General features: G+C 45.4%; 1 long non-coding RNA gene across 1 annotated transcript; it reads left to right on the top strand.

Moving 5' to 3' along the window:
• LOC127312443 (uncharacterized) lies at nt 1–2,090 on the top strand. The gene is made up of 3 exons (XR_007858360.2): nt 1–603; nt 1,137–1,849; nt 1,954–2,090. It is a non-coding gene; the product is annotated as an uncharacterized lncRNA (long non-coding RNA).
• The last annotated feature ends 7,920 nt before the right edge of the window (nt 2,091–10,010 follow it).

The raw sequence follows: 10,010 nt of genomic DNA, 5'->3' as shown, positions 1-10,010 counted from the left end.
TCATTTTTTAGGGTGTTTCAGCGTAAGGTACCCACTTCGTCTCAAATCGCGTCTAAGAACCCTAGGAGGAGATGTTTGTTCCCGGCGGCGTGCTGGGGAGAAGGAGGTCTTGCCGACCGGAAAGGGGGGAGGAGGCGCAGCCGGGCCGTCGCGTCGAGGCCCCCGGCTTATGCGCGCAGGAGGAGCCAATTCAGGAGGGGTACCGCACTTGCCTCCTCGCGCCGGTCGGCCGGTGGTCATTTGGCCGTGGCGTCCATCCCCCGACGGATGTCGCGCTGGAGGGGACGGCCGGGCAGGGAGACAAGTCAGCGCCAGGGCGTGGCGTCCAGGCCGTTGTCTTAAAGGAGGGGGACGGGGATGCGGCGCGGCCGTGGCGTTCAGCCATCGGGTCCCTTGGGCGGCGATGGCGCACGGTCTAGGCGTCCAGCCGTTGGCTCCATGCGGTGGCGTTGTGGAGCAACGGTAGGAGCGACCGTTGACTCCATGGACGGATGGGCTCCGAGGGGTGGGGCAAAGGTAGGAGCAGCTCTGGAAGCAAGGTGGTCAGCTCCATCGACGGATGCACGGGACCTGCACCAGTACGAGCATCCACAAGTTCAGCAAGTGAGGATCATCCCACTCCCTATTATTTTTTTGTAGCGATGGGTATTACTATCTTTGAATTTAGAATTGCTGCTAGGGCCAGTCTCTATTTTGCTTTGGTTTGTGGCAGTTACATTTTTATAATTAATGTTGTCCTCTAGATAGGGCCAGTTATCGGCACAATCTTGAGTTATGAAATTTTGAACTACCCTCAGATAAATGGAAACGATGTTCATTTGTTCATTCCCAGCCTAATTTCCCCGTGAATTCGATCAGTCCAGAAAAAAATTGTCTCCAGATTCAATATGATGATCTCCAAAATGCTGATGATTGTGGTGGACTGGAGGTATGACTAACATATCTTAGTATGACCATTAAGCTGGATTATGCATATGAAGGGAAAATTTATCACAATATTTAGCATCTTGTTACTCATTCTATTTTCCCCAATATTGCAATTTCTTCTGTTTTTCGTGCGTAAGTGTATATTTTGATATGACAGATGAGGTTCTTTCTTGCTGTGTCAGTTGAACTTCTCTTATTCTGCTGTGTAGGAGCGTGTACCTGCCCCTACATTGGCTCTTCCTGATAAACTTGGACTAAGATGCCCAGGCAGGCTCAGAATCAGGCAATGTCCTGAACAAAATACTTTGGTTCATGACACTGCTCTTTTACCTGGAAGTGATGTTGATGTCTGGCAGTTCAGCGGCTGGTGGGAAGGAATAGTTGTCAGTACATATTCCGGTTTATCTTTTTTTTTTTGCGAGGCTATTCCGGTTTATCTGATAGTCTGCAAATATATTTCCCAGGAGCCTTTTCTTACTGAAATGATGTTTTCCCGTACTTAACTTTGTCTTCATAGAATGATGGTGAAATACACAAGAGAGTAAAATCTAATATGGAAGATCTGAGGAACAAAACAAAAGCGAGATCCTAACAACAAGAACAGAGTGTTTGTATTCAAAACAAATGTGCATGGAAGGCTCATCCGTGTATACCGAATAAAACATAATTGTTCCAAGCAAACGTGAGTGGTATTTAGTAAATAAATCTCACTCTTAAACCAACTCTATGAAGTGTGTGTACTAGTTATTGAAATTTAGAAGTGTGTACTAGTTATTGCAACATGTGTAAATTTTTTTGGATAGTTTTTTCCCTTCCAGTACTCTATGAACCAAAGCACAAACAGGCTGCAAGAGCTCCTGCAGCAAGTACCAAGCAGCAACAGCAAACTTACTGTGACATATAAAATATCAATGTGCCCGAGGTGAAATTTCTTTTGTATTCAGTATAAACTAACTTGCAATATCTTCTAGGATTATCCAATTACATTGCAGTAACTTTAATATGGTATGATGTGATTAATCACAGGGCGGCTGTAGTTTATCAATTCGGGAGGACCTTCTCAACAAATATGCTGAAGAGACGCTAAACTACTGCACTGCGGCTGCGGCTTCAAACAGTACTCTGCATGATGCATTGGATTCATCAGCAAACCTTGTGAAGGAGAAGGAACAACAAATATTACAACTACAGAACGAACTTGACTTTGTCTCTTCACAACTGTACAATTATAAGGAGAAGGAGAAAGCTCAGAACAAACAACATGCCAGTAGACTGCAAGATGAGAAATGCAAATCTAGGAAATATTGTAAACTTTTCTAGTTCATGTTTATATTGTATGTGGCTAGAGTAATGACTCCCTCCGTGTAGGAAATATTGTAAATTCAGCACAACAACAAAAATAAACATGCCCAGGGCCAAAAGGAATCTATGGTACTGCATAATTTGCATCCCAAAGTACCCAGCAGCACAACACAAATAATGCCATGCCCAAAAGGAATCCATGCAGCAAGCACCAAGCAGCAAGTTTACTGTGACATATAAAAAAATCTGGTACTACATAATTTCTATCCCACAATATTCATTTGTTGAACACACTGTAACCAACAATATTCAACTGAAACATGTGTCTCTGCCAACCCAATGATCAAACCAGCAATATTCAACTGAAACCCAATCATATCAGGCTATGAGCTTCACTGAAGGAAATTGAAGGCCGCAGTTTTGTTCAAAACTTGATATGATACCAGATACACTGCTATTTGTGTTTCTTTTCAAATTTTAGACCACTTCGAACGCACAGCATATACATTCAAGAATTAAAATCTGTGCAAAGAAAGTACTACTCTATGGACATTAAAACATCAAGAAACATCAACTCATTGGGCCCAAATAGAATGAGATATTTAGTATAATTTTTACCATCAGTTTTGTCCAAAACTAGATATGATAACACAGAGTTTTTCCACCACTTGGAACACACAGGCTATATGTTCAACAATTAAAATCTGGGAAAAGAAATACTACTGTACGGCCACTGCTACTGTAGTTTTACTGCACAGAGATATAAAAGAACTAACCAGCTCACGTCTTCGACCCAGGAACCAGGAGGAGGCGGCTGCAGACGGCCACGAACGGCAGACCGGGCGGCGCCGTTGAGGAAGAACAATCCTTCGACCCAGGAACCAGGAGGCGGCGGAGCAGGGTGGGTCGCGGGGGCAGAGCGACGAAAAGTGGCGGCGGCACAGTGGGGAGCAGGAGGTGGCGGGACAGGGTGGGTCGCGGGGGCGGCGAGACGAAAAGCAGCGGCGGCGACGAACAGAGCGCTCGGCCTCGGAGGCGAGGCGAGACGGGAAGAGCGCGCCGGAGAACCCCGCCGGGTCGTCGGAGAAGATGAGGTCGAAGGCGCCGTCGGAGAAGGGGAGCCGGTGGGTTCGGCGCGGCGCGGCGCACCAGCGGCGGCGCAGTGAGGAGCACGAGGTGGCGCGGCGAAAAGCAGCGGCCGCCGAGTGTGCCGGGACGCGGAATCAATTGACCACGCGGCGGCGCAGTCTGGAAGTACTGAATCCAAATTGTACGTGAGGGTTAAAGTGCAAATTAATGCACTTTGTTCTTTTAATACTTGAAGAAAATTAAAAATTAAATTAGTCCATAAGCACATACCGTCAGATCCGTCTGGTACTCCACGGCGCAGTGTGAGAGTACCAGGGTACCGTAAAAATTGCCCCTGTGGGACCTTGTATATTGACCTTTAGCATGCCAACAGGTAGCGGAAATACATTTGTACACCCAAGCATGGGTGTGGGTTTTGTCTCAGCCATCCGATTGTTGGAGATTCAGATAAGATGGCAGGTGAGAGAAATCCTTTTAAACCTTTTCCTCCATTTTTACAAGTCGGGTGGGCCCCAACAGTACAGGCGGAAAGCCACCCGACACGGAGCGATAGAGCCTACAGCCTAGCTCTTCCTCTCTCTCACCCGATACACACCATGTGACGTCCATGCGACAAAGTGACCATCACGCCGAGGGACACCATGTGACGTCCATGCGACAAAGTAGGACAGCTGCACAGGCCACCGGGCGCAGCCTCCGCAAGGGCCACTTTGTCGGCGTAGGCCTCGGCTCCCGCCAGCACGAACTCCGGCAACCAGGGCAGCACTCTGTTTTGGATAGGGGCAAGCAACACTAGCTCCGGCAGGTCGAGTAGCATGAGCGTGTCGCCTGTGTCCACCGTCAATGCGGGCAGCCCGTGCTCCCTCGCCGCCTTCGCCTCGGACGGCGGCATTTTTCTGACGCCCTGCTCCTTCCTGCCTGCCGCGCCAGAGGCGGAGTGCTTGAGAAACTCCCGCGGCAGCAGCAGCGCGACGAGGCCGAGCTCCTGCACGAGCTGCCAGTGCTTGTAGGAGGCGGACGCGACAAGGAGCAGCGTGAAGGCCACGGGCCACTTCGAGTTGGAGCACGCAGTCAGGTCTTGTTCGCCGTCGCTTTCATCGGCCGCGACAAAGATGGAACGCACAGCGGGAGACAGAGCAGCCGCGTCGGCCGAAGTAGGCGGGCGAAGCACAGACTGCGGGAGACGGAGCAGGCGAGCCAGCGGAGCAGGCCGTCAGCAAGAAGTAGGTGGAATCGCGTCGGAAGAAGTCAAGCCAGCCATTGCCTGCACGCAGCACAGATCACAGGTAGTACATAAACAAACACAAGGTCGGGCAGAGACAACATATTTGGATTCCAGCGACGGCGTATTCTACCTTCAAGTCAGCGGCACGGTGTAGATGACTCTAACAAGGCCTCCCGGCGGCGCGTTGGAGAGGACTGGTGGTACTTCGGCAAGGCAGCACGATGGAGCAATCACCATGCCCGTGAAAGATGGCCGGCGGGGGGAAATCTAGAATCTCTGCCGGCGGAGAGAGGCAGAAATGGGGAGCCAGAGGACCCATACTTGTTTTTCTAGATAGAGTCAGCGTCAGAGAACAGGGCCTAGGCTCATGCCCCGCGTCGGGCAGACAAAAGCCACACGAAAAGGAGCAGTGATGTGACGGCAAAAATGTGCGAGGTGGAGAGAAAATGTCACAGTGACTTGTTAATGCACGAATCTCCATGTTGCAATGAGTGGTACATGATACACCCACACCCATGCGTGGGTGTACAAAATCCACACTCTGGTCTCAAGGTTCTTGGTTCCGATCAAGTCTTTGCTGATTATCCTTGCTAAGAACTCACTGGAAAGACTATATGAAAGACAATCATGGAGAGAACGAGCTTTCCCATGTCACTGCTTTCTTGTGTGCATACCACCAACGCCTCAGCAATGAACCAATCGGAGTGAAGAGAAGTTCAGTATTTTGCAAGACAACATTAAGTGACAGAAGAAAGAAAATCATTCTACATGTCACTGCTATAAATCAAAATTGTGGAAAGATTCACCCACATCTAGAGAATTATGGAGTCTACAGTTCTTATATGTGAGATCCTAGTATTATTTCATTTGGCACAAAAGCTTAGGACTTACAAGAATCAAAACATAAAACATGGACATCCATAGAAAATATCATCAAGTCATAGCCTCTCAGGACTAACCATTGGAATCCAGGAACTGTAGACTCTTGTGCAGATTAGGCGAGAAGTAATCAAGATATATAATCGCCACTCCTGTGCAGCAACTCTTGTACTTATTTCAGATTAGGCGAGCAGTATTCAAGATAATTGCCACATATGGCTATTGGCGTCGTTCCTTTGCGAAGGCATCATCTTTGCTGGCCTCTCCGCTTGCTCTCGCCGAGTTGGGGACTCGCGGCTGTCGGTGAAAACCATGCTACGATTGGCGGGCGATGGCGGCGTTAAGCGTCGCTTCCTTCTTGAAGGCATTATCGCCGCAGTCTGCGGTTACTCACTCGTGCTGCTCCGGGGGAAACCCAAGATCCAGCCTGGATCGGAAGATGACGGCGCTCCCTGCGTCGCGCTACCTCTTGGGCCATCGTTTTTGGAGTAGCGGCTGGATAGAGGTGGATCTTGGTGGAGTAGTGTTCATCTACCATGTTGTCGTCGATGATTCTCAGCGGCATGGAGTTGCGGGGTATCGAAGACGGACGAGGACTGTTGGACGCGTGCAGGATGGTGGAGCTGTCTGGCATCATGGTGACATCGACGGCAGGCATGGCGCGGTCAATGCGTTGATCTCACTATCATTTGCAGAGTTAAAACCAAGTTTGGACAAACCGACGAGGCTCGCGGCGGTCATGCCGTCGCATCTGGTTACGAGTTCTTCAAGGGGACCTTTGGAAAACACCTTCTGAAACAGCTCAAATCTAACAATGAGGAGGAGAACTAAGAAAATGTCTTTTATTTGGAGAATCAAATGACTCAAATAAAACATTCTAGATCGGCTAGACTAAAATGTATAAATCATCACATGTTATGAGAGTAGCTCATCTGGAAAATGCCCTTGAACTACCACTCTATGTGAACTTCGTAGTTCCTTGTATGGGCTCATTTTTTAGGGTCCTTGATTTGACTTCCTGCTTGTTCTGCCCTCCACATGTCCAACGATAGTGTTTGTGGAAACTCGATCTATGACAGTATTATTATGTTTAGGTGGTTCATCTTCCTTGGGCGTCCACATTTCCGCTTTAGATTGTTGGATTTCTTGCCATCATCTGGAGGGCTGGTCTCCCTTTTCTTGGAATTATCTTGAGAGCTGATTTCCATCGTCTGCACAATTATGTTGGTCATGCTGCATTGTTCAGACGTGAAAGATAGGATATTGATGAAATGAAATTCCAATTGTATAGCACTAACTGATAAAGGATACGTATAGGATTGAAGTCAAATCCAGCAACAATCTTAACACACCAGACTTCAACATATTTTCTAGATGAAAATATGTATTTATTGAAGGGCTCAAATGTTTGTACCAAGCCGCCCACGACTACATCTTTTGATGCATGACGGAATACACTCCACCTTGTTAGTTTCTTTGGCCTTGTCACGAAGATGTGGTAGAGAGTTGAGGACGTGAATCTCTTCCTTACCGAAATTCAACACTAGTAGAAGACCATACATATTATTTACATTTAATGTGATATATACCTTTTTTTAGATCTAATGTGATATATAACTGTAGTAAAGTAATGCACTCTCAGTATATGCAATCATTCATATATGTAATAAAAAAAAGTTAATAAAGTTTGGTGGACCAACTAAATAAAATATTGCATCTAGTATCAGATTATGAAATAGAAAATTCGATAACGCAAATACCATTCGGTGTCCAACCACATTTGTTTGCTATATGAGCTAGAGCAAGCCAATTATTGCTTTTACGGGGACCGTATCCCCTAGTAATACCCATGTATGATTCTAACAGCTTCTATCAGTCTTTACATTGCTAATGTGCACATGCATTAATAACCTACAAATGTTGCAACTAGGTACATGCCACCGGTTGGAATAGTTCAGTGAGATTACAATATAAGGGCTTACCTCGTCGAAAATGAATCCTTTTAACACTTGAGAAAATGAACTTTATAGACTGTCTCTCCTACGTCAACAACATCCACATAGTCGTAAATTTGGATGAAAACTGTCCACTATGTCAACTACGCCGGTCCCAGGGCTGCGGCCGCAACGATTACAATTTGACATAGAAACATACCTGAATGCTTGTCTATCCTGAGACTACATTACTTATACACAAGATGCACATCCCATTCAATGTAAAATGATATGCCATGGCTTCTACTAGTGTTGAATTTCGAGAAGCAAAATATTAGGCCTTCAACACTCAACCACATCTTCGTGGCGAGGGCAAAGAAACTAGCATGGTTGAGTGCATTCATTCATAGATCAAAGATGCAGTTGAGGGTTGCTTGTTGCAAATAACTCGGCCAATCGACATTATAGTGGAAAAAATGCTATACCAACACACCGCAACATGAGAATGGGTACGTATTGCATTCTAAATTATTTATCGCATACAAAAAGATCACCCATTCTTGTGGGGCATACATTGAAATACATGTTGTCATTAGCTGGGAAAAGATGACCGATCATTTCACATAGGTGAGTGAACACTAATTTCATTTCCTACCCTTGTTCTACAACACTATGCTAGCATTTACATTGCTATCACATTTAGTCACAAATACATATTTTTAACTCAAAATATGTTAAAGTCTGGTGCTTTAAGATTGTAACGGCTTCAAATACAATCCTAAAAGAATCATGTAACAGTTATTGCTACGCAATTGGCATTTTATTTCATCAATATCCTCTTTTTCACGTTTTTACAATCTCTTTACTATTAAATGGGAGTTGGTCGTTTGACGCTCAACGCGTTTGATGGTCGTCATTGGAAGCATCCGAACCGTTCAATTCTTTAAACGTCTATCCCACCGTCCGTGAAACCAACATCGACATACAATCTGCTCTTTCCTTTTAACCCAAGTCTCTTCAAAATAAATCTGTGACGAGCATTCATTAGTCATCAATCACGTATCAATCACATATCAATAAAGGTATCAATGGTTGTAATCAAGCAAAAAAAAAAAATCAGCGCACGACCCAATAATCTGGGATTTTGATGGGCAATTAATAAGATTTGTAATTAATCTATTTCCCAACTAATCCTACCACATCCGCATGCTACCAAAAAAAAATGGTAAACACTATCTATCGGGTCCGAATCAGATACAAATTATCGGACCTCCTCAGTGTTGTTGATATCAGTCTTAATCCAACACTTCGTTTTCCATCCGTTTCCCCCGTAATTGCGCATGTCTCCCCAAAACACCGCCCTAATCGAGCGAAGCGCTGCCCTCGTTGCATCCACACGCTGCACCACTCAAATCTCTCCCCCCGTATGGCCGTCTTCCAACGCCCATCACGAGCCGTGGTGCGCACAACGGCGGCTAGATCGGGATCCGATCATAGCAGGCAGAAGCGATGGCTTCCATCACCGCGGGCATGGCGGCAGGCCATGTCGTTCACCTGCGGCGGCGCGACTCGCCTCCCTCTCCACCACCACATGGGAGGCGGTTGTGGAAGCTCACATCCCAGTCTTTTCCGCAGCAACCACAGCTGGTGCGAACGACTCTGCCAAGCACGGCCACGCCTCCTAAGATCCCAAGGTACATATATCTCTTTTCAATCTCGATGGCAATTTCAGTACAAAATTAGTCATCTATTGTTGAAGTACAAAATTGATGTTGTTGTATTTTATCCAAATTGATCTGTGATGATATCTTGTTTTAGTGAACCTTCGGCATGATCTCATAAAGACACTGATCAGTTTAGGTAGTTTTGGTCTGTATGCTTCGATGCTTATATAGGTAATGTTTTCCGTTGCTATTCAACATCAAAATCATGTGGTACATACATTGCCCTGCCACTAATTTTCTGATGTCATCATCTCTGCTCGCAGCCATTGCTCTGATCTCGTCAATGCTCTTCCTCGAAAATATTCGTCTACATATTGATGCCTATTTTTCAGTTTTTGTCGTCCCCCCCCCCTACCATGGTTTCACTGACATGGCCATGTTTTCATATTCTTAGTGAGCTGAAATAAGCACTCTTCATATGAAATTTACTTGCGCTTTGTCACTGAGTAGAGTATGCATAATCTCAACTATGCTTCCATGTTTTTAAAATCTTATTTTAACTATTTAAAACCATATTTATTTGTGCTTCCACCTTTTACATGCCATGCCTCATTGCATGAATATAATGCTTCTAAATAGCCATGCTTCCTATTGATATCAGTTTGTGCTCACATTATAATGTAGTTTATGTTGAATCTAGGCATATTATTTTGTACACTTGTCCCATGTTTCTTAAAATTTGCACCGACATGTTGCGGCAAGATATGAGTTATTTTGAGTTAGCATGAATTTGTTACTTCAAAATAGTCATTCTTTGCCGTGATAGAGCCATGCTTTGACCTTTTTGTATTTCTAGGTTTCATTGTCAGGAGCATTGTATTTAAACGCTGACCTCATGCTTCCTGCATTTCATTCTCTATGTTATTCATGATGCAATTCTAAATCTATAAGATTATCTTTTCTTTCTATGGGTACAAATGGCTTGTCAAA

Source organism: Lolium perenne, chromosome 7 (genome assembly GCF_019359855.2).
Source record: "Lolium perenne isolate Kyuss_39 chromosome 7, Kyuss_2.0, whole genome shotgun sequence".
Taxonomy (NCBI): domain Eukaryota; kingdom Viridiplantae; phylum Streptophyta; class Magnoliopsida; order Poales; family Poaceae; genus Lolium; species Lolium perenne.
This window is presented reverse-complemented; position numbering and strand designations above follow the sequence as displayed.